Below are 6598 nucleotides of genomic sequence, written 5' to 3'. Positions count from 1 at the left end.
GGAGCTGCAGTGAGAGCTGAATCCAGTGGACTGGTGGTGGTCCATGAGGTGAGGATACGCCAGACATTGAGAGGGGTTAGACCAGGGGTCCCCAAAGTCCCTCCTTGAGAGCCGAATCCAGTTGAATTTTCAGGATTTTCCCAATGAATATGCATTGAAAGCAGTGCATGCACATAGATCTCATGCATATTCATTGGGAAAATCCTGAAAACCCGACTGGATTCGGCCCTCAAGGAGGGACTTTGGGGACCCCTGGAGTTATGTAGCACACATAGTGGAAAAGAGGATTGGGCAAGGTCTTTGAGGATAGAAGACTCCCAGGCAATGAGGGGAGCTATGTACCATACAGGGTAAAGGAGAGGCCTGGAGGTGGTGAGACTCCCCGCCATTGGGTGCATTAAATAACGCCCTCATTGCTCTGACAGGGTTCTGCGCTGCATGTGGTGAGGGGCTGGACGTGACCTACAAAGCTTCAGTCATTTAAGTGTAAGCTTCTTTTTTTTTCAGATGAAAGGGGTAACTTTATCAAGTGTATTTTCCATGTTTAGAACACGGTTTACAAACAGAAACTGTGTCTTTTAGAATATAGTGAAGGAAAAAACAAGATAGAAAGGGGCAGAGTTGGAATGGAGTTGGGATATATTTGCATACTTTCTCAAATAAATAGGTACATGCTAAGTGCTCATTTTCAAGGCAGATGGGCATCTTAAAATGCCTAAAAAAAGGTCATTCTGCCAAAAAGTCCAAATCCTGATTTTGGAAAGTCTGAATTTGGATGTTTCACACTGCAGTTCTTCCAAATAACAAGTAGGTCATTTTCAGATAGGAACAAATGTCCATGTCTAAAAAGGATGTGTTTATATAGACCTGTTTCACTCACATCCAAGTAATAAAAGGTTTCTCTAATTTAGCAGCCAACTGCTGGCTGGATGAAGGCATGACCCCAGTAGTTGATGTCCCTCTCCCTCTACCCTGGAACTGGAAAAGGAAAACCAGGCTGTTTGTCAGATACAGGCATTATGGTCATTCAAAGCAAAGCAATAAGTAGGTCAAAGAAGTAGCCTAGTGCTTAGTGCAGTGGTTTTTGACCCAAGGGGCACTCAGAGAGGATAAGGCCATGGTAGAGAGACTGAATGAATTCTTTGCTTCGGTCTCTATGGAAGAAGATGTAAGAAATCTACCAGAACTGGAATGGTATTCAAGGATGATGATGCGGAGAAACTGAAAGAAATCTCATTGAATCTGGAAGATGTACTAAGCCAAATCGATAAATTAAAAAGTGATAAATCGCCAGGACCGGATGGTATACAGCCCAGGATACTAAAGGAACTCAAATATGAAATTGCTGACTTGCTGTTAGTGATCTGTAACCTGTTGCTAAAATCATCTGTAGTACCTGAAGATTGGAGGGTGGCCAATGTTAGGCTGATTTTTAAAAAGGACTCCAGGGGAGATCTGGGAAATTACAGACTGGTAAGACTGACTTCAGTACTGGACAAAATGGTGGAAACAATTATTTAAAAAAAAAAAAATTGTGGAACACGTAGACAAACATGATTTAATGAGACGGAGTCAGCATGGGTTCAGCCGAGGGAGATCTTGCCTCACAAATTTGCTTGACTTCTTTGAAGGTGTAAATAAACGTGGATAAAGGTGAGCCGGTTGATATAGTGTATCTAGATTTTCAGAAAGTTTTTGACAAAGTTCATCATGAGAGGCTCCTGAGAAAATTAAAGTGTCATGGGATAGGTGTCAAAGTTCGGTTGTGGATTAGGAATTGGTTATCGGATAGAAAACAGAGGGTAGGGTTAAATGTTCATTTTTCCCAATGGAGGAGAGTAAACAGTGGAGTGCCACAGGGGTCTGTACTGGGACCGGTGCTATTTAACTTATTTATAAATGATCTGGAAATTGGAACAAGTGAGGTGATTAAATTTGCAGATGACACTAAATTGTTCAAAGTTGTTAAAACGCATGCAGATTGTGAAAAATTGCAGGCGGACCTTAGGAAATTGGAAGAATGGGTGTCCAAATGGCAGATGAAATTTAATATGTACATATGCAAAGTGATGCACATTGGGAAGAATAACCTGAATCACAGTTACCGGATGCTAGGGTCCACCGTGGGGGTTAGTGCCCAAGAAAGGGATCTGGGTGACATTGTAGACGATGAAACCTTCTACCCAATGTGTGGTAGTGGCAGCCAAAAAAGCAAACAATGCAAGGAATTATTTTAAAAAAGGGATGGTTAACAAGACTAAAGATATTATAATGTCTCTGTATCGCTCCATGGTACAACCTCATCTGGAGTATTACATTCAATTCTGGTCTCCTTATCTTAAGAATGATATAGTGGCGCTAGAAAAGGTTCAAAAACGACCAAGATGATAAAGGGGATGGAACTCCTCTCGTATGAGGAAAGACTACAAAGGTTAGGGCTCTTCAGCTTGGAAAAGAGACAGCTGAGGTGAGATATGATTGAAGTCTACAAAATCCTAAGAGGAGTAGAACGGGTACAAGTGGATCGATTTTTTACTTCATCAAAAATTACAAAGACTGGGAATATTTTTTCACTCAGAGAATAGTTAAGCTCTGGAGCGCGTTGCCAGAGGGTGTGGTAAGAGCGGATAGCGTAGCTGGTTTTAAGAAAGGTTTGGACAAATTCCCAGAGGAAAAGTCCATAGTCTGTTATTAAGATATGGGGGAAGCCTCTGCTACTCTTTGGGTTTTGGCCAGGTGCTAGTGACCTGGATTGGCCACCATGAGAATGGGCTACTGAGCTTGATGGACCATTGGTCTGACCCAGTAAGGCTACTTCAGCTTTTTTTTTTTTTTCTTTTAAATAATTCTGAGCCTTCCAGAAAGCCACCTGCAAGCCTGAAGGCTATTGTTGAAGTGCTGTACATTCAGGTAGAGTAGACATTTTTCAGGGTCTGTTTCCCTTGGTTAACATCCACTGCATTAAGCACTAGGCAGGGACACCTGTGTGGTCGTATTTTTGAAAATGATGCCAGATGTTCATGTCCCCGATTTTTTTTTTTTTTTTTTTTGGATGGACATTTCACTTTGGAAAATGGCTATTAATTTTGGACATTTTCAGTGTGCAAATGTTCATCTCTCAGCCATAATTGAATAGGAAATCTAGATGCTTTTTGTTTGATTAAGGCTGTTAGATGGACTTTTCATTGGATGTTATGAGTGAGTAGGATGGGGGGGGGTGGACTTTTTTTAAACTTCTTTGACTCAAGTGCAGTATTCAGCTTAACATTGTGAACTGGTTGAGATAAGAATCTTAGGTTTAATTTTTCAGGTGTGGTAATCTGAATGCATAACTTTAAATGTAGCTGTTCTTGTGTTTCAGACCTTTTCAGTCATTTGTGTGCAATGTTTTCTTCTAGCATATGACATGATGAGGGGGGGGGCAGGAGGATGAGAGTGCTTGTGAGGGGGGGCAGGAGGATGAGAGTGCTTGTGAGGGGGGGGCAGGAGGATGAGAGTGCTTGTGAGGGGGGGGCAGGAGGATGAGAGTGCTTGTGAGGGGGGGGCAGGAGGATGAGAGTGCTTGTGAGGAGGGGCAGGAGGATGAGAGTGCTTGTGAGGGGGGGGGCAGGAGGATGAGAGTGCTTGTGAGGGGGGGGGGCAGGAGGATGAGAGTGCTTGTGAGGGGGGGGCAGGAGGATGAGAGTGCTTGTGAGGGGGGGGCAGGAGGATGAGAGTGCTTGTGAGGAGGGGCAGGAGGATGAGAGTGCTTGTGAGGGGGGGGGCAGGAGGATGAGAGTGCTTGTGAGGGGGGGGGGCAGGAGGATGAAAGTGCTTGTGAGGGGGGGCAGGAGGATGAGAGTGCTTGTGAGGGGGGGGGGCAGGAGGATGAGAGTGCTTGTGAGGGGGGGGCAGGAGGATGAGAGTGCTTGTACAGGCAGCCTAGAGAAAGCACTGAATCAGGCTGGACAAAATTTGACATCAAAAAGATGCCTGTTTTATAAAAAGTCTATCCAAAATGTATAACCAGAGGGAAGCACTGTATGAAGCAAAAGGGAAATTATTTTGGAGCAGACCAGTGATGTGTCCTGTCACCTTGTTAGGTCCCTAAGCCCACGTCCTCCTGCTCTGGAGTAAGACCTGAGAACAATTGCGCTCTAGAAAACTGAAGCCCCCAGCCTAGAATGAGGCCAGTCTAATGGCTCGTACAGCTGTAGGGGAAAAGAGTAAGCACTGCATTTCCCCTAGGGTTAAGGACAGATCGAGACATCCTGCTTTCAATGGAAGTAAAACCTGGATGTCTCAATTCATCTTCCTCAGTGGCACAGTAAGGGGGTGGGGGTGGTCCACCCTCGCCACCGTCACCTCTCCACTCCCACATTTAAAGAGTGGGTATGGGGGTGGGGCCCTCTGGTCCACTGATCTCAAGGGAAGTAAAACCCGGCTGTCTCACTCTATCCTTCTTTGTCTGAATCCCTAGCAGAAGGGTCTCGGCTGCTCTTGTGGCACAGCTCTGACGCCTGAGCTGCGTGCATGCACAACCCTGGCCCTGCGTCATCCTCTGGGTGAGATGAATCACTGCCCAGCATCTCTGAACAGTAAATGCCAAGGTGGTCTCACGTCACAAAGGCAGCTTCTCTCTTTAACCCTCTGCATGCCAACCGCTGAACAAGCTTGCATTTGTGGACAGTCCTGGCTCTCCCTGTGTGTCAGTCACACAAACCGGAAGAGAGAGCAGTTCTAAAGGATCCTCTACATCTATGAACATAAGAATAGCCCTACTGGGTCAGACCAATGGTCCATCAAGCTCAGTAGCCCCTTCTCACGGTGGCTGTTTTGGCCTACGTGAACTGCAAGCAATGTGGATTATGAAATGTAATACTTGGCACAGTACAGTAAAGGCTATGCACTGCCTTTTTGAAGAAATTCACCGAGTCAGACGCAGGCAAGAAACCGTTACAGCAGTAAAAGTATTCATATAACTGTACAGAATGCTTTTTACAAGGTCAACACAATAGACATTAAAACACCTTCAAAGAAATAGAGAATATTAAGTTATGGGAAATGTCTTTGATGTCAGAAAGGTGCATCAAAAGGATTCCAAACAGAACCTGAAGTCTCAGACGCTAGTCTCAGTTAGGGCGCTGGTCTTTGAGCGGACCACTGGTCTGCCCCAGTAGCGGCAATTCTTATGTTCTTATGCTAAGCAGCAGTATAGGAGAGTCTATGCACGTTTGTAAGGCTCCATCCACCCCACAGGAAAGAGCTGCAGGAGTCCCCTATCCCAGTGTATTCACTTGCAGTCCTTCAGGGCCATATTAATTAGGGGTAAAAGAGAACTCAACCCATTTGCAACTCACTGAATATACATGGAATACATTGGCATTTTGGGGAAACATTCAGGATCCTGAACTTTGAGCATGAAATGGTGAAGGGGCAGCAGGATGACAGTGTTTCCAAGGCAGCTTAGAGAAAGCAGAGGCAGAAGAACGGAAGAAAGGGTGGAAGGTGAGCAGAGAAAAAGCAGAAAGCACCAAAGGGATTTAGTCCACAGAGCATTTCTCAGCCAGTCATGTTTTCAGCATATCCCCAATGAAGATAGATTTACATGCAAATTTCACTCCTGTTTTCAAATAGTTCTTCATGCAACATGGAATTAAATTGCCAGAGAATGTGGTCAATGCTCTAACCACTACGCCACACTCTCCTCCTTACTAGCTGTGGCATATCCCAGATTTTCTGCTCAATCCAGAAAAATGATGCTTCAATTTGATACATCTGTAACGTTGAGTGCTGTGGGAGTGGGTGGTAAGGTTTTGATTTCTTGGCTAAAAGAAGATATTGTGTTAAAGGAGCCAATTCAAATTCTGATTTGGGATTGGCAGATTGTGGGATTCCACAGGGCTCATCAATTTTGCCCTTACTTTTTAATTTGTATAGGAGCCCTTTAGGGGAACGGCCAATTAGTTTAGGAATATTTGCCTTATCTTATGCAGATGATGGTTTTATTTGGAGTCCACCTTTAGAAAATTTTGAGGCTTTTAGATTTATCCAGAATGCAATGGGACCCATAATCAAAAAGCATCCTAAATTGGCACTTGGACGTCCTAATCGCCTATCACCTCTTAACTTCATCCTATGTCCTTTCACTCTGGCGTTTCCTTTCAATTGAGACATGCTGACTGTCGGATTTAAAGGACATTGGCCATTAATGCCTCAGCCCTGGAAGAAAGGCCCAGACCTGAACCCTGTCTAGTAGGATTCCTATGAATTCCGAGTGGGAAGGATTTAGAACTAGTAGCTCCAACACCTGAATGGTTTTCTACATGAAATCCTGAGCTCCTTCCTTGGATATGCTCTTGCCCAGCCATCTGTCCAGATAGAACACATGTAGCCCGAGGCTGTATGGATATGCTGTGACTACAATGAGGAATTTGGTGAAGACTGGGGGAGTGGACATGAGACCAAAAGGCAGGAGGCAATACTGTTTCCCTGCTCAAAATCTGAGAAACAGACACATCCCAGTCCCCGGAAGTGTATATAAGCTTCTTTTAAGACCAGAGAGCATTGCCAGTCATTTAGCAGAAGCATGTGAATCAGTGTGCCCAGTGAAACGATG

This window comes from Geotrypetes seraphini, chromosome 5 (genome assembly GCF_902459505.1).
Source record: "Geotrypetes seraphini chromosome 5, aGeoSer1.1, whole genome shotgun sequence".
Lineage (NCBI taxonomy): Eukaryota > Metazoa > Chordata > Amphibia > Gymnophiona > Dermophiidae > Geotrypetes > Geotrypetes seraphini.
This window is presented reverse-complemented; position numbering follows the sequence as displayed.